Below are 20,471 nucleotides of genomic sequence, written 5' to 3' on the forward strand. Positions count from 1 at the left end.
GTTTTCCAATAATTTAATATCACAATCAGGGTTTATAAAATTAGACTCCTCAGTGGTCTTATATAGGGTATCATAATTTATGACTTCATATTTAAGTTTCCTTTTAGATTCATGTTTAACCTTTTTTAGCTCACAATATATTTGTTTGTGATCGGACAGTGGTGAATCGAAAATAGTAAAATTAAATTTTTGAGTTATATTTGTACAAACATGATCTATAATAGATATGGATATCTCTGTTTCTCTGGTGCAGTAAATGTTGTCTATTTTATTTAATATATCATAGCCAGCCTCTTTAATAATACTAATATATTTCTCAGTAATAAAATCACTCTTTAATAAATTTATATTTATATATTTATATATTTATAATCACCAAAAATTATACATCAAATTTAAATTAACTTTATAATTCATTTTTTGAATTAATATTAATAGACTTTAATAAAATATTCAAAATGATATCATTTTATAATAATACAAAATTGAAGTTCAGTGACTGGGCTACTACTACCTATTATATATGGTATGAAGTAGTGGAATCAAAACGTAGCCTTTCTAGGATACGTTAATAAATATTCCAAAATATTTAAAAATCTTTATACATAAAGAATAAAATGTTGAATTCCGATGATAGAATAAAGGCCACTTGGGATATTATTGAAAATGTATGTGGAAAACCTAAAAAGGAAATTATACCAATCAAATTGAATACAGGCAGGAGATACAAAAATTCTGAATTGGAAGTTGCAAATTTATTTGAAATATAACATCATATACGGACTTGCTCCGAATATAGCAGCTATTTTTAACAAAAGTTTGGTCACGGGTTCATTTCCTAACTTGTTAAAATGTAGTCTTACCACTTGTTAAGAATGGGAACAAAAGCGATCCCAGTATTTACAGGCCTATTTCAATACCATCTTTAAGTAAAGTTTTCGAAAAAAATATTTTTAATCAATGTCTCATCCATTTCGGTACGAATGCTATTTTTCAAGGTGAACAATTCGGTTTCAGAAAAGGTCGCTCAACAACTGATGCAGGAATAGCACTTCTCAAACATATTTACGATGCTTTGGAAAAATCACAGAATGCTATTGGAGTATTCTGTGATTCATCTAAAGCATTTGATTGTGTAGAACACGAAACGCTTCTTTATAAGCTCAAATATTACGGTGTCAAAGGTAAAGCTCTTGATACCATTGCTTCATACTTAAGTCAAAGAATCCAGCTAGTTTTCATTAATGGAGTAAAGTCTTCTGGATCTACGTTGAAAATGGGTGTTCCACAAGGTTCAATGGATGGGTCCCTTTCTATTTCTAGTATATATAAATGATCTTCTTTTCTACGTGAAGATATTTGTGATATAGTGTTGTTTGCTGACGATAATTCAATGATTTTTAAGGTTGACAGGAAAAAAACTGACTATGACGATGTGAACGGTGCATTATCACAGATAAACGATTGGTTTACAGTAAATAATTTAGTTTTGAATGCTAAAAAAACAAAATGTGTAGTTTTTACCCTACCCAACGTTAGAAAGCAAAATAATAAGATATCTTTAAACGTCTTGATGTAGCTGATACTACGGTGTTCTTAGGAATAAAATTGGATTCCAAACTTCAGTGGAGTCTTCATTTATCATCCCTAACAGAAAGACTCAGCTCCGCAGCATACGCGGTTGGAAAAGTTAGACAACTAACTGATAATGATTCCACTCGTCTAGTATATTTTGGTTATTTTCACAGTATTTTATCATATGGCATATTACATATTATATATTGAATCTGTCTTTATTTTACAAAAGAGACTAGGTACTCTCTACAAGAAGTTTTTAACAAAGTGGGAATACTCACTGATGCGTCGCAATATATTTACAACAATATTATGAATATTAACACAGTAGTGTTGATAATTTTGATAAAATCAGTGATAATCATTGTATGTGCACTAGGAGTAAGGATGAGCTTATAACGCCAAGTTTCCGACTGCGCAAAGTCAATAAATCCTTGTTGAGGCAAGGTATCCGTTTCTATAATAAAATTCCGCAGATATTTTTAACTCTGCCGTTTCGTAAATTCAAATCGTTTGTAAAAATTAATTGGTAAAAAAGCATATTATTCGATAAATGATTTTATAGATGATAAAAAAGCGTGGAGTTAATACCTGTTGACTTCCAAGAAGGATATATTAATTTAAATAATTGTATTCAAAAGTGCTTGTAAAAGCCTACTTGAATAAAGTTTATTTTGATTTTGATTTTTTTTATTACTGGTTAACCAGTTGAATCTCGAGATGACATGCTAATTCTCAACCAGTTTTTTGACGTCTTAACATAATATAGACCAAATATTGTTTCAGAGATTCGTGTGCTATAGAATATTTTTATTTTCGGATTTTAATTTTGGGAGGGTTATGTCCCCTATGACCCTCCGACCGCACCTACTCTTCGATTCGCATCAAAGGCGAACAATCGCTAAAGTTTCTAGAGCGTGGGAATCCCACATATAGTCGTTGCCCTGCGACCTAAGTAGCTTGAAATTCTCTATGCTAGATTAAGCAACAACATCTTCAATTTGTATCCTGTTGTAAAACAAACATTTTTTTAAATTAGTTACTGCCCCATCGGAATTTTTATTACTAGATATATTTAAACTACCTGATTAAGAATATAAAAAGCTCTAGAATATATGCCTAAACACATGTGTATGTGTGCGTGTAAGACAGAGGGAGATAGAAAGAGAATACGGACACTCTTTGGCGGACAGGAAGTGCGTTTTTGTTTGTTTACATTTTAATTTATAACACCAACCAATGAGCCGGGCGGTTAGTGAGCGGCGTGCATCCGTTGAGAATGTACGTGCGCACGCGCAAATATTATCCGTTCTTATTATTCGGTCGATCTTACTGACGATAACTTAATATTAAAGTGATTTAATAAATAAAAGTTTAAATAAATTACCAGAAAGAGATTACTATAATTTTCGGATTGTTTTAACTTTTAGTGTTTAAATCGAGTCTGTGTTAATCGTCGAAATTTAAGAGAAAGTAACTTATATTATACTCGACTGAACTGTGCGAATAATTAATAATGAATGTTGGTACACGAGTGACAGAATCGTAAGTACATATTTAAATATAGTATTATCGATTAAATCCCATACTAAATGATGTTAATAAAATAAGTTTTCGTTTGCTCAAGCGTTGAGTTATAGCTTTTGTTTAACATATTGATAGATCCTGTTTTTCGACTATACATTGGTTTTGATTACATATCGAAATAAAAGGTATACTTATGGCATCATTTAAAGACGGATATCGTAAAGAGGTTTTATTCGTTTGCTATGGTAACATATCAACGCTATTTTATAAAAAATATTGTAATATATTGACCTCTATTTCGATCATCCAGAACCACATTTGTAATCTCTTGCGAGTGAAATAATAATACATATGTTTAGCTAAAGTAAAAGCTGTATTTATCGCGCACATACATAATGCAAATTTAAGACTTATAACGTTTTCATAGGGATACCATCATTGGAACAGGATAAAATAAAATGGGACCCCACGGGCAGCACTAGCTTTCAAACAAAAAAATAATATCAAAATTGGTCCACCCAGTGAAAAGTAATGAGGTAATAAACATAAAAAAAAAACACCCTACAACTAGTTTCAATATAATGTTCAAATTTACTCTAAAATAACATAAAGAAGCCATCTCTGAATGTTACCCTTATATTTTTTACACGATAAGGACAAAAAAACGAAACAAAAAATCTCATATTCTAGTCAACCTTCGTTCCCTTAATCCTGCACTTAAAGTATCGGACTCAACCATTAAACTATTATGTGTTATGATTTGTTTTGTATTTTACATTCAAATACGGTTCTGTTATTAAACAAAACCAACTATTTTTCAGTGACATATCCGGGATAATCTCTATTATTATTTAGTGAATATTCCTTTAATAATAATTATTATTATTATATTACACAGTTGCTTTACTAACAATACGCGTGGCTCGGGGCACCCCTGTCTATCCGAAAAGCCCCAAACTGGCCTCAAATAACCCAAAAGTCTGCACACCAATGATGTTCTAGTAAACAGATATGTTATTAACGCGCAAAAAGTGAAGACTAGAAAACGTCCTAATTGGGACGTTTGCCTTTAGTCTGTGTCGCGCACGGCAACGAGTAATATGTTTCGCGCTCCTACTTAATAACAATAATAAATATCCAAAATGCCATCGTGAGTGTTTAGAAAGTGTACCAATTACGATACCAAAGTTAATAAAACACAAGGGATCTCATACATTTATTAGAATATCATTGTTGCACACACTGTTTTTATTCTTACTTATACAAACACAATAACAAAAGGATAATAAACAAATATTGGTATGGATTATAATGTAATTAAATATATTTTCATTCATTTAATATTAATTATTTCGATAATTAAAAAAAAGACTTGAATATGACTTAAGACAAAACTATTGTGCTGTTATTGACGTGCACTTCTAATTCGCAAATATTTGCATTAACGTGATTAGACTAAAAAACGTCAAATGTTATTTAATCAAGGTCAATACCGAAATCTTGTTTGAATACTTGTTCAGAGTTCATCTTTGAAGGATATCTGTGATGATAATAGTAGGAATGTGTTTATAAAAATATATATCTGTATATTACTTTATAATTATTTATTCTTTTTACCTCAATTATAAAATTGTGAGTAAACTAGTAGTCGACCGTGGTTTCGCTCACCTTTAAGGGGTTTGTTTTTCATGACGTGTTAGGCAAAAAAGGAGCCTGTATCCTTTCTTGGAGTTTCATACCAAATTTCATCGAATTCGGTTCAGCGTTTTGGTCGTTAAATATCCATATACAGACAGAGTTACTTTCACATTTATAATATTAAATAAATATAGATTATTGTCAAGTGTGAATAGTCCAATTTTCTTGTACACAAGAGTCCATTAAAGTCGGAGGGTATTTTTAAGTTGCTTTAAATTATGCGATTGTATTCTTGATAAGGTTATCAAGATACAATCGTATAATTTAAAGTTAGTAAGTAGATAGTCATACATACTTAGGGTTATTTTTAAATATCAGCAGGGGAATCCTTTTTTTAACACAGTCTATACTTACATACTTTAAGAACAAATTAAAAGCCATTTAAATAATAGATATACAATATACATAAATATATTGCTATTTTTCAATAGGTTCGTTTATTTATAAGCATAACATTTTGTCTAAATTTGGATGAAAATTTGTCAGATTTTGTACAAATCTAATGAAATCGAATATATTTTATTCAAATAGCCTTAGCAATAAAGACTTATAATGAATAATTAAATACTACCACCGTTTCAGAAAGCATCCTCATATCATATAAACAGATTTACAATGCTGTTATTCATAAGTAGTGTTTAATTAGTCATTAACAAATAACATTCGTCAATCAGATTTTATCTAACTTAACAAACATTTTTTCTTTCTTACACAATATAATAAAACTACTTTATGTATTTCCAATACTAGAGGACATATAATTAAATGCATTTAATTGATACAAGGAATTCTTTTAAACGACTCTGACGTAAATAAGACAAAAACTCTTAAGATTAATACGAGAGCAAGAACATAGAAACTTGAGTTTTATTTAATATGGTCAGTGACCTAGTTCCCCATTGCTTGAGCTTTCAACTTAGAGAACATATATATGTATATAAGATAGGTTATTGAGGATGCTCAAAATAAACCACAAATTGTTTCTCTGAAAATACAAAGAAACGACATTTAAAGTTCACTAATATCGCCTCCTCTAATAATCTCTTTATTTTCTTACAAAATCAAAGTTCGCAATAATCTAAACATTATCTGTCATTCTGTCATTCAAACATCAAATGCGCGGCAGACTGACTTTCAGTTACAGATTAAAAACGCGCGGAGCGTAGCGATAATGAAATGTCATTTCCTTACATATATTTTAGATCTAAATGGTCTAGTATCGTATTTATTGAGTCCCTCAGTAATCTCTTTCTCAATCTCATATGACATGAATAACTCCCTCCTTGTTCATGATGCACTTCCCAAAGAGGGACTTTTTATCCATCCACAATTATTACACTCCACTCCACTCTTGTAGTTTAATGTAGGGGTGGGTTGGGGGGTTGTGGCGAGTTCGTTTATGTGTGTGGTCGTTCGTTTTAGGTACAAAAAAAATCTAACTTATGGATTCACTTCGAGTACGTAACAAATTTAATCAAAATCGGTTCAGTAGTTTAGGTTTAAGTTAAAACGTTACTTTAAATTCAGACAAAATACTTTCGCATTTATATAATTAGTATAACTTATTTCTTAAGATGTAAAATATAAAAAAAAAACGAAACCAGTTTGCATGTGAGGCCAGTTTCGGTCCCGTGGAAAAAAACGCTACTTTAATTCCTATACATTAAACATTCAAACGTTACGTGTAGCAACATTGCAAAACATCGAAATGAATGGAGTAGAATTATGGTATTAATCATACAGAAACGTAAATAAATAATGTAAATAGTAAAATGTTTTACTTTATACTATTTAATTAAGTCAACTTAAAATAAATATTTGTAACTGGCTTGTTTTATGAAAAAAAAAATTACAAAGTTAATCCAATTTTTTGGCGTATAGAACATATATATAATTATTTAAAAGAACATTCTTTTATTCCGTTTGTTCAATAATTTTATTTGTATCTGTGGTCAACAATTATTTTTCGTTTTAATCATTGAAATTAAAAAATATACATCTAACTACTACTACAACTACTATAATTACCTAACGATAACAACGTCTGTTTTTTAATAATATTATTTTATTTACTTATTCATCATTATCTTCTGCTTAACAATTTGAAAAAAAAAAAAACCAAAAGCTTAACAAATATGAGTAATCCCAAGAAACCAGGTGTACAATAATGAATTAAACTTTTCTGAGAAGTCTTTGTACCTTTTATATTAAAAAAAAAAAACAGTTGAGACTACACAAGATTAACAGATGTGCCAGTTCATTCACGTATTCAATTCGTACAGTAAGGGCGTGATTATGTCTGTGTGTTTTAATTGTGAAATGTTTAATAGAAGATACAGTGCACTAGCGGCCCGTCCCGACTTCGCACGGCTGGACTAAAGTTTTCTTTATATTTTTTTGTTACTTTTCTCCAATATTAAGAATTGTCGTTCTATTTCAACTTATGTACCCAAAAACCTTCATAAATTATATACCTAACTCTTTCTTACGAATTATTGAAACCCGCATGAAAATCCGTTCAGTAGTTTTGGAGTTTATCGTAAACATACAGACAGACAGACGCCAGATGATTTTATTTTATAATATGAAGGGATCAAAGCGATATACATTCCACATGCCCTGATTCTCTATAACCCAAATTATAAAGAGCCAACACAAGTGACGTCATAACACGATAAGTTATGTTCTGTTAAGAATGCTGCACGACGTATGTAGTATAAGACTATTTTGAAAGTTTTCACAAAATCAATTCTATTCGTCTCTACTAATATTATATTTCTGTCTGCATGTTGCTATTTCACGGCTAAATCAATGAACCGAATTTGCTAAAATTCGGTTCATTTTCATTCGGTCCAAGGAATATCCTATTATATGCATTTTTATGCTTAACAACTGACAAGCTATCCCGAAAACGCGAGCGAAACCGCGTGCGACAAATAACTTCCTATATCACAACATTATCACCTTTTATCTACACCAATTTATGAATTTTTCTTTCACTAATACCACAAATTGTTTATAAAATATAACTAAAACTTATATATGCACATATGATACTTTTTATCTATAACATCTGGACAACTATAGTACGCAAAGAGAAAGGTTAAACTGATCTATCTTGACGTTTCTGTTATTACAAATGGTCATGTAACTGTGTTGACACACAAGAAGGAATCGTAAGTCTATTCTCAATGTTTATTTGTAAACTGTGCGACTGCGTGACCCTACTTAATGTGTGTGTGAAACGATCTTACAGATTCATGCCAATGCTTGTCCTCCGGTTAATGATTTTTTAAATTAAATTGACGATATTTCAAATAAGAGATAAGTAACCAGTATTAATGTTTTCTTGGACCCTTTTTTTTAATTTACTTTATTGCAAAACACAAACAAAAAACAACAAAAAAGGAAAGTAACACAAATTAATAAAATGCAAAAATAGAATATAAATAAAGAAGTAGATTAAAAATGTTGTACAACGGCCGGTCTTATGGCTTATTAGCCATCTCTTCCAGAAAACCCAATCAGAGGGAGATTTTATCAGATCATCAGCGTAGGCGGTGCAGTCATAAACTTACATACAAATATTTACACACTAATACTTACACTTATACTAACTACATATATAAATATTATAATAATAATAATAAATAACTTTATTGCACACATAATACAATCAAAGAAAATCACACAGATACAGCAAGAAGCAAACTTAACACTAACATACAAAGCGTGCAAAGGGCGGTCTTATCACTGAACAGTGATCTCTACCAGACGACCCTAAAGAAAGAAGCTTGCAAACTCAACGGGCTAGTGCAAAATAAATCACAACAAAGCAATATAAATACACAATAAATATACCTACATACATACATAACAACTATATATACATACACATATAAGACATACATATACAAAATAAATAAATAAAGTAAATGATATTGATAATAATTATGATTAACAAGATATTACACACATAGTACCTACAATTAATCACATAATTCATGTACCTCCAAAAATACCTCCAAAAATAAAATAAAAGTTATGTTAAGGACAAGTAGAAGTTTTTAACGCGAGTTTTAAAAATACATATTGATTGAGATTGTCTAATTTCAAATGGAAGAGAATTCCACAATCTAACTGCTTTTATTGTAAATGAATTGGAATACGATTGTGTTTTGCATAATGGCATGCTCAATTTATTATCATCTTGTGAACGTAGATTTATATTTGAGGAAAGATCAGCACGGAAGGAGAAACGTTCTTTTAAATAGAGAGGAGAGTAAGGGTTGAATAGGGTAGAGTATAGGAGAGAAACAGTATGTAGGTTGCGACGAAGCCCTACTGGGAGCCATCCGAGTTCAGAACGGAACTGCGAGACATGGTCGAATATTATGTATAAATAATATATCTCTATTATACACTAATACATATTTAAGATAGTAAAATGATATAAAAATACGTAAAATTACATTATAAATGTTATGTAAAGGTAATTCATTAAAGTCCTATTTATTTAATTGCGAGTTCAAATCCAACAAAGCACCATTACATTAACTCGTGCTTAATTTATATTTGTAATTCATTCGTACTCAAAATAAATGTTATACCAGTTGTAACCAAAGTGACTTTTAATATAAAAGGACCCTTCATCTTTTAAGGATTTATATCAATAATTCCTGTACACTTGACGACTGCTTGGAATGGTGACAAGTGTTCTAACAGCATTTTCCCGTTGAATCGTCATTCCGATTCTCTGGGAAAATTTAACGAGCCTTCCTTTCCTATCAATACTGATATCTATAATAATATCTAATTGATGAATCTTTCGATTATCCTCTTTCTACTTCTTATTAATTAAAAGAGAATATATGTAAACTACAAATGATAATTATAGTATATAAGAATTAAAATAATAATATTTAAAGTCAGTACGATAAACACCTTTACGGTTCTTTGTGAATCTGTTTGTAACCGGAACACAACACTGCGTACTGCGTACTGTTGTTTGGCGGTAAAATATCTGTAACTACTTAGGCGGGCTTGCAAAAAGCCCTACCACCAAGTGACCACCAACTGTGTTGTCAAAGAATTTGATTTAAATACGTTCCTATAAGTACTTACGTGCGTCACATCCGTGGCTTCAACAACAACAACAACAGCCTGTAAATTTCCCATTGCTGAGTTAAGGCCTCCTCTCACTTTGAGGAGAAGGTTTGGATCATATTCCACCACGCTAGTCCAATGTGGGTTGGTGGTATACACATGTGGCAGAATTTGTATGAAATTATACACATAAAGGTTTCCTCACTATGTTTTCCTTAGCACGAGATGAATTATAAAACCAAATTAAGCACATGAATATGCAGTGGTTCTCGGTTTGAACCCGCGATCATCGGATAAGATGCACGCCATTTAACCATTGGGCCATCTCGGCTCGGCTTCGAAACTTTTGAATTAAGCCTCGTGAACGAATCGTTTATTGAATACAGTAACTGGATATTAATTAATTAGTATAACTAACATTGATCAGACGTCCCTAGTAAATTCCGCTTTAATGCTGTCTTCTTCAATAAGACCGCTTTCACAAAATAGGTCATTCGCTACGATAAATTGTGCCTTAAATTATGACATTTCCACGCTATTTTGTATATATGCCCATAATACCCATTGTATGTGCACTAGGAGTAAGGATAAGCTTATAATGCCAAGTTTCCGACTCCGCAAAGTCAATAAGTCCTTCTTGGGGCATATCCGCTTCTATAATAAAATTCCGCAGACATTTTTAACTTTGCCGTTTAGTAAATTCAAATCCTTAATAAAAAATACATAAGCTAATATCTGTTGACTTCCACGCAGGATATATTAATTTAAATAATTGTATTTAACTAAAATGACTTTGTATTTTTAAATGTCAAAAAAGAGTAACTACTGAGTTTCTTGCCGGTTCTTTTCGGCAGAATCTACTTTCCGAACCGGTGGTAGCTTCACTTGGTTGTAATATGACGATTCAAAAGTGCTTGTAAAAGCCTACTTGAATAAAGTTTACTTTGATTTGATTTGATTTGATAAATTAAAAATATATGTAGCACATTTCAAGTCATTGGTGCCTATGTTTGCACTACACCATCAAAGCTCTTTGTACTTAAAAATCACCCAATGCAAACATCGTCAGGAATCCTGCATCTGTTAGAAGAAATTCTGCTGGATAGGTATCAATATATTCAACAATTTCGGCGTTCAATGGAGCGCGTTTTCCACAATGCTGTCGTGAATTACTATCGAAGCTTATAAAATATAGGAAAGAAATCAGATACGTTTTTGCAATTTACTTCAAGCTACATATGTATGTAGTTAGTTCATGTGTATATATAACTCGCTCTAGTAAAACATACTGGTTCAGATTACAAATAACCATAAACCAACGAAGAAATACCAGGAAATAAGCTCATATTTAATATTTCTCGACACATTTGTCGATCTCTCAACAAACATGGTGCCTTAGTTACTGGGGCACTCGCGCTATCTTATTCATAACGGAATTTTTGTATGGAATTTTGCGATTATTCTCAGTAAGACATTTCAGGTTAAAAACGACTGGTGTACTGGTTCACGTGCTTTACTTTTAATACCGTAAAATGACGATTTAAAACTGCTTTTAAAATCTAACTTGAATAAAATGGGTTTTGATTTTGGTTTTCTTTATTATTTACAAATTTCTGGTTCAAAAAATTCGATTGTAGCTAACCAATAATCATGTTACGCAATTCGCCAGAAAGGTCATTGAAATGTCATTAAAATATATACATTAGAAATGCACATAACAACACACAAAATAACATTGTGATTTTAGCTAGAGATTATTCCCAAAATCGCTAGACCTACGGCTAACCATCGCGAAATATTAGTGATAATTGTGAGGTCTGTAATAATTCAATTTAAAAAATATATTCTTAGTATACACACGGAACACACAATGAAGTACGAAAAGTTACTACAAGTTCCCTGTAGTGCGAAATGACCCGTCTTCTTGTTCGCACTGCATGTTTTGTTTCATAATCTGAGCGTGTCATTTAAATAATATCATTTTATTCGAAGTTACATATGACATAACCATTACTTTGTAATTTATGATCTCACGACGTGACTCTCTAAATGTTTTCAACATTTGACAAGTGAGATACCTTGTGATCTTTTGAACATAGCTCATTGAAGTACTTCCCAAGTGTCTTCGGAGTTCTAACAGTTATATTCCTTTATTACTTACTAGCGACCTGGTTTCGCACGGGTGCAATTGCTTATATAGCTTCGAAATAACTCATTATATCTCGAAAAAAGTACAGAATTAAAATGTTTATATTGGAATATCCCTAAGAGATAAAGATATACGATCATGGAGTTTTTTGAAGGCCTTTTAGTGTAGTACATTATTGTGATCTATCTCTTAGGGTTCAGCCAGCGTTCGCAATGTAAACGCCAAAAAGGTTTATTTACGACATCACTTTAGAAACATTTAAAATAACTATTTTTCTTTACTATATTAAGCAAGCATTATTCATGTTTCACCTTCCTCTTGAATCAATCTATATATTAAAGACACCGCATCAAAATTCGTTGCGTGATTTTAAAGTTCTAAGCATACATAGTGACAGACAGCGGTAAGCGACTTTGTTATATACTACGTAATGATAATGATGTTACTACTTGTATTCATTCGTACTGTAAAAGTAAAGTAAAGTAAAGTAACAGCCCGTAAATTTCCCACCGCTGGGCTAAGGCCTCCTCTCCTATTAAGGAGAGAGTTTTGAACATATTCCACCACGCTGTTCCAATGCGGGTTGGTGGAATGCACATGTGGCTGAATTTCGATGAAATTAGACACATGCAAGTTTCCTCGCGATGTTTTCCTTCACCGCCCAGCAAGAGATAAATTATAAACACAATTAAGCACATACATGTAGTGGTGCTTGCCTGGGCTTGAACCCGAAATCATCGGTTAAGATGCACGCGCTCTAACCACTGGGCTATCTCAGCTCACTCTCGATTCTTACTGTGACTAAATGTGAAAATTTTAATTAAATATCACAAACATTTTATATTACCATCATAGGAAGAATTAGACTTACTACAAAATTACTTGGTGGTAGAACTTTGTACCAGCCCGTTTGGATACCACCCACGCATCTCGTCATATTCTACTGCCCAACAGCTACACTCAGTAAAATTGTAGGATAGGGGGATTTGATACCCAACTTCCCAAGGTTGGTGGGATATATTACTGGAAATGATAATATTTCTTACGGCGCCAATTCCTTCGGATAACGGTGTCCATTTACTACCAAGTGGCGGTTTGCTCATCTACACAATAAAAACTATGTGAAACGGTTGAAAATAGTAACTACTTAGCTTCTTGTCGGTTCTTCCCGGTAGAATCAACTTTCCGAACTGTGTTGTTTATAAAAGTGCCTTCATGAGATTTGAATAAATAATTTTCTAGATTTTGATTCTAATAACTGTATATAATCGACTGCGGGACTTTACTGCCTTTTCAGCGTAGTGCATACATATGTGCCAAATTTTAATACGACACGTGCAGAAACCTCAGGATTTCATTTATTAACGAACAGCTGATTTATAAACACGAATTATGTAATGTAATTGTAACATTGAATTACATTGAACTACTGACATTTACGTATACTTAATGCTTCAATACAGAAGATTGTTAAATCATACAATCAAACCAATACAATTGCTATCAACGTTAAAACAAGCATCGCATTACACCGGTCAGAACCGATTTCCGCCGATTATTGACATTTCACAATGTTAACAAAACAATAATTCATAACAAACAACAAATCTTATAATAGTAGGTGAACGTAATTAAATTATATAAGATTCATATTGTACATATGTACTAATTAAGAAATTTAATTAATATAATTAAACAAGACTTTATCTTTGTTTAAATAATTACTATAAAGTGTAGCACATACATAAGATATATATGTTTTAAAATGAGATGAGATCTTTCAATGCAAATTCTATTGTATATAAAAAATTCGGCCGAGTTCCACTTATTTTTGCTAATACAAACATATATTTATAGACGTATTGATAATTTGCAAATGCATTCCTAATAAATATTAAAATCGAATAGATCAATAAACCTTTTCCGTTTGAACGTTGACAATTGATCATAAAATGAACTAATGGCCAATACTACTTATTTATATCGATTAAGATCCGATTATATTTCGATTCAACTCCGACCGAACAGCAAATATTTGTGTTAGTAGAATAGGTTCAAACAATTGAATGACAATAATTAGGTTTCGAATCGATTGCGATAAAATAACAATTGCCACCAAATCGAATTGGAACAGCGTGGTGGAATATGTTCCAAACCTCCTCCTAGAAAGGGAGAGGCTTTGGTTCAGCAGTGGGAAATTCACAGGCTGCTGTGGGCAATTTGTTAGTAGAATTACCCCCAAACAATCAACGGCAATCAAGAGTCGAGATGGCCCAGTGGTTAGAACGCTTGCAACTTAACCGATGATTGCGGGTTCGAACCCAGGCAAGCACCGCTGATTCATGTGCTTAATTTGTCTTTATAATTCATCTCGTGCTGAGCGGTGAAGGAAAACATCGTGAAGAAACCTGCATGTGACAAATTTCATTGAAATTCTGCCACATGTGTATTCCACCAACCCGCATTGGAACAACGTGGTGGAATATGTTCCAAGCATTCTCCTCAAAGGGAGAGGAGGCCTTTAGCCCAGCAGTGGGAATTTACAGGCTGTTGTTGTTGAATCAACGGCTTTACATGCTCTCCTAGTAATGACCGGACTGTTAATACGATATTACTTGACGGAAAAAATGTATAACGATCGCCCAACATTACCTTTGTTCCTGTTTGATGTGACATCTCAAGTAGGATTCCGAGATTCGATCAGTGCCGCACTAGCTCTCCTCTAGACAACGAGGTAGTGCATTAACTAATACTATAATGCATTATAAACCAATTTGCACTTTTATTAAATGAGCTTTAATATAATGCAAGTAAGGTGGTAATTTATAATGAATCACATTGAACTTATGAGTATATTATATGAATCATAATGTCACAATATGATTGATACATTGACTCAATATCCTGCTTTGAATAAATTACACTGCGACTTTAAAGCTATATCGCTACTGGTTAAGCGTTACGGATGATATCAGAAGATATATAATTAAAGTAAATATTAAAATTATATAAATCAACAAATCGTATTATTTACTTTTACTGTAAACCAAAGTAACCCAAGTCACAGTACCTACACCCTGTTTTTTTGGAAAAACGCTTTACGCGCTTCCCCCACGTGATGGAAAGTGGTGGGGGGGGGGGGTTTACTCCCCGGTTTCCTGGACGCCGAGTGCGCCCAGGTCCACTGTCACTCTCCGTCTTCGGCGGACGCCACGGGATCGCTTACGCATGCTACCGTGACACAGTACCTACCTACACCCAAATCAAGACAAAAAAAAACTAAACAATATTTATTGGATTTTTAACTCGAGACCGTTGCCTGTGTCATTTAAAAAATATATTTCACAATGATCGTGACGTATTGTTTTATTTCATTTTCATTAAAACAACCAACAGTACAATATCACATTAAAAAAAAACATTTCAAAATTATCTTGACAAACGTTTTACTGTTTACAGATAGTCTCACTATGCACTTCATTGCACAATATGTATGAAAAATATAAATTACGTGACACCACTAATAACAAGATATAAAATACTTAAAGTCGTCAGTCAGCCTTATCTCATTATAATTCTCTCGTCTATTGTAGATTGGGTATACACAACACGGGACGCGTTGACGTAAGCTGCCAAATTAAGTAGAGAATATTCCGATCGCAATATTATCCTTTGTCTTTTATGCAACAATATACATACAATCCGACGAATTTGGTATAACCTTATACGCCTTATAATACAATATATATGTAGCTCTTTTTAATTTAATTGGTTGTTTAATTAATTTGGTATATTTTTTTATGAATGGCTGTTTGAATTTGGGTCGTGTAATTTTAGCGTAAGATTAAAAAATAAAATTGTATTAACAGGAGTAACAACCTTTCAATCACAGATTAAATTACCGATTTGATATGCAAATGACCTTGTCGATAAGTCGAGAAAAATATAACAAAACGTTAACATTGAAGAAATTGAAAAATATTTTCACTAAAATAATCCTACATATTTATTTTCTATATGAATAATTTATGTAGGTACAGTTATTTATATTATAATAATATATTTAATAAACTTATGTTTTGTTAGTGTATCCGATTTCAAAAAAGTGTAATTGATTTTAGAACGTCATTTAAAATGCGAGATGGTTTCCCGCGCAAACGAATTATACAAAAAAAAGAATCATGCATGGAACGACAATAGGAAATTTTTATTAATTGGATTTTTAACTTCGGAACTTTAATAGTCATAAAATAAAACAAATAATAAATAAATATTCTTTGTACTGGTGTATTTATTAATACCGTCTGGTACTTTTTCACGGCTAAACCACTGAACCACTTTTTATGAAATTATGAAAATTAGGCTAAACTCGTATGCTCGAACAATTGTCAAAAGTCGAGAAAACGCGAGCAAATCCGCAGGCGATAAATGGTATTATATTTTATAATGGTTATAGTTTATTTATCTATATTATTGCCAGTGAGTACAATCATCTAATCACATACATTGTTAATAATGTAGCAATAGTTTTTGGAACCGGTTAAAACTGGTTACATGAGTTAGTCGAACACTAATGCGTTTTATTTACCGGGAAATTACTTTGAAGAAATTATCATAAGACACTTCAAGAGAAATACTCATCCCCAGATTATGTTTGACATTGAAAAGTCAGATATATAAGATTGCCATATGAAAATAATATTTATTTCTTAAAGAGGTCATATATAAAAGCAGCAAGTTTATCCCGTCTGACGCGCCGAAGACACTTCGATCATGTAACAATAACTACATCACGGTTATCTGTCATCCGCGTATAGTTCGAGATAAGCAAGATTTCACAATTGTTAGTTTAGTTAGATAAATCGACTCGAGACAATTTCATAAAATTATTTCCGTAGTTATATTTAAATTTGGAATTGTTTTTTTTTTTCTTTTAAAAAGAAATCCAGACTTTGTCCGTTGGTAAATGATCTTTGCCCAATTAAAAAAATAAATTCATTCGATAAAAAAAAATGTCATTAAATCTTAGAAGGGTCGAATTGTGTTTCTCTCATCAAACATTGATTTTTCAAGATAAGAAAACCTTGGTCTAATATGAATCTAACGGAACTGTAAAAAATAAACACATAATATTTTGATTTCTTAGTTGCTTGCACACCTTGAGAATGAGATGATCGCCTCCAGGCAATAATGAGTTTTTTTTATCAATGAATGAAAACAGTAATTGTAAAATATAACACTTAAAAAATACAGACGAATTGAAAACCTCCTCCTTTTTGAAGTCGGTTGAAAAACACCTTTGTATTTCATTCTCCGGTACTTCTCTGGTCTGAGGTGTTTATTTTTTTCCGAACCGAAAATTTTGACTTTGACCATTCTACAAAGAACCCTACATACGCACCGTTGCAAAGTGTGTGGAGAGAAAAAAATAAATTAAAATAAAAAAAAACTCTTAAAATGCTCACTTTTGGCATGTATGTCATTGCTCGATCTTAATGTAATAAGACTACTAGACTTATTGATAAGTGTGAATTGCGCGTTCTAATAATTAATTTATATAAAAAGAAAAGAGTATAATTTTGGAGAAAAAACACTAAGCTGTATGTCAAGGAAAAGCGAAAAGAAAACCCTCAATTAAAAACATCTTATGAAATTTTGTTGAAATGTTTTTTTTTATTTGTTAAATGTTTTTTTAAGTATTGAAATCAAAAGCGTTTATGATTTACAATAAACAAAAAACTACTACCTAGACATGTTTAAATTTGATTTAAATGTTCATTCTTCATAATTCTCAAATGAAATTCATTTCAAAAAGTGTTATGTAGGTTATTTTAATAGACGGATTTCTCTATCAATATAAACTCTTCGTATATAATATTAATGTAAACAAAGACATAATTATAAGCGTCATAACTATAAAATTAATAAACAATTAAATATATATCAATATTATGATACAAAATAATTTATTATGTCTTCCTGTTGCCACGTGAAAAAAGTAAAGTATTGGATTGCGTTTACGATTTTCAGTTATGACTTACGTTCTATCTATTAAACCATCTTGACTTAGAGGAGGCATAAAAATAAAACAAAATATTTTGTCTTAGATGCTTTAGGTTAATGATCTATACTATCTTTACTTTAAATCCCAAATTAAAAAAGTACAATGTTGTCGCTTTAGCCTTTCTTCCTCTGAATTGAAGATTTTAATTTCGTTTTTTATCCATGTGTGGTTAAGATTTTATTTTAGGGTATTAAATTATTTTCTAGTACAAAACATTGGAAATCATTGATTGAACAGTATGATAAATTATTTTGTTAGCGTGTGTTCTGTAATATTAATTTGCTAACTATTTAATTTAACAGCTGTAAAACAATACATTATATCAATATATAAGTAAAATCAAATAAATGATTATTATGATTATAGTAAATATACTTACGTCCTAGTCAGACCTAGGAGTGAACCGGATCCAGCATTACACTCTGCTTATCATGAAAACTAAGCGTGATATAATTGCAAATATATTATTTATGAGTAATTTATGCAGCAAAACTTTAGTTTTGCTTGATAAAGATTAAAATTTCAACCAATAAATTATTATAAAATATCAACTTAAATTAAAAAAAAAAAAGGGGGCAAGTGCGAGTTGAACTCGCGTGAAGAGGGTTCCGTACGATGTTACCTATATGTTTTTTTTAAATCTGACCCAAATTTGTTTGTGGTAACTAAAAAAAGTATGAATGGTCCCTGATTGGAGAGGGATATTACTAAATATATTATCTATTGTTGAATTTTGTCTTGTTGTATATTCTTGAATACGCGGAGTAAGACCGAGTGACAGAAGGTATTCTGATATTTCATTTTTTGATTTGTCCTTAAAATCAATATTAAAGTCACCGGCAATAATAATCTTTTCGTTTGCACTAATAGCCTTTTTAATACATTCGACTGCAATTTTCGGAAGACATCTTGGTGATTTATATACGGTTAAAAATTGAACACCAAATGCTTTGAATTGAAGACATTCACAGTGTCCACCTCCTGGACTATCTATAAATAAACCTTTATTGGAACCGTCATCTAATTCATTGACGTAATTACAATTTATATATGCTATTGCACCCCTTCCGGGATTTGCATTCAATACATTGGGACCGTCTATTCTGCACACTTGCTCAAAACCTTCCAACTCAAAATTGTCGCTTCGAGAGCCCCAAGTTTCTACGAATAATGTAATATGAGATGAATGAATTATACAATCAGCTTTTACATCTAGTAAATGTTTACGCAATGATTGTACATTATGAAAGATTATTTGAATTTCATCTCCTGGTGACTGTAAAACTTCGAACTGGGGTATCAATTTATTTTCTAACAGTCTCATCATTTCCAAATGAACTGCACTTTTTTCTGATACCTTTGCTGGGGGATTGAAATTACCATCTGATGTAACCAAATAAAGGCCACTAGCTGAAGTAGCTCGAGAACAGGCTACATATAACATTGATCGCTTCACATTTCTACTCAAATGAACAACTATTTTTTCCATAGTGCAGCCTTGAGATTTATGAATCGTCATTCCCTCAGCTGGTACTACTGGAAATTGAGACCGATGTACCTTGAGGTTCGATGACTTCCATTGTTTCACTGTATACGTAGAAGTTTCTAGCGGTGTCCACTGAGATTCTATATATGCATGGTGATTCCGGGTATGAACCTCAAATTTATTCCTTGTCGCAATACCGACATTGTTATCAAACTGTAACCACAATCGCAAAGGTCTTCTTTCATTAGTAGTGATATGGCGACCATATTCTATAGCTTTCAGTAATCCTGTAGTGCCATTAACTAGTCCATCAGATGTATCTAGATTTACTGTTATCATATATCGGGCACTTATTTTCACATACAGTATCTTAGGCAAGCCGTATGTCTTCATTGTTGGTAATGCGTTCACTGATTGTAATGCTTTTTTTTTTGCTATCGGATTGGGTGAACCGGAAACTATGTCTATAGCCTTGACAGAACAACCTTCAGTATTCATTAGTGATAATTTTTGTTTGTTGTAATTGTCCACTTCTTTGTTACTTGCAAATAAATGTATAGCACCATCAGCATCAGCAGGTAAGCTGCTCATTTTGAAACACCGCGACTTGATAAGTTGAATATCAATGTGATTCATATTACCAGTAGCCATGTTATTCAAAGCAATAGCAAAATTGAGATCATCCCTCTGACGCATTATTTTAGTCATCGGAAACAGCCGAAATGGTTCCCACAATGGTGCACCAGCTAGAACTGCCATCGGATTACGTCCTGTATTAGGCTGAAAAATCCAGTTGTCTCCAACTGGCGGCAATTGATTAAAATCTCCTACAGAAATAATAGATTTACCAGCAAACGGGACGTCTG

The 20,471-nt window shown here is 32.0% G+C and overlaps 1 protein-coding gene across 1 annotated transcript in view; it reads left to right on the top strand.

Annotated features, from left to right (window-relative positions):
- The first annotated feature begins 2,819 nt into the window (after positions 1-2,819).
- LOC124540107 (solute carrier family 2, facilitated glucose transporter member 8-like) overlaps positions 2,820-20,471 on the top strand; it is a 62,002-nt gene continuing 44,350 nt past the window's right edge. The window contains exon 1 of the mRNA XM_047117539.1: positions 2,820-3,120. The gene's annotated coding sequence lies outside the window, so the exon portion shown is untranslated. The remainder of the gene's footprint in view (positions 3,121-20,471) is intronic.

The sequence above is a fragment of the Vanessa cardui genome, chromosome 24 (genome assembly GCF_905220365.1).
Source record: "Vanessa cardui chromosome 24, ilVanCard2.1, whole genome shotgun sequence".
NCBI lineage: Eukaryota > Metazoa > Arthropoda > Insecta > Lepidoptera > Nymphalidae > Vanessa > Vanessa cardui.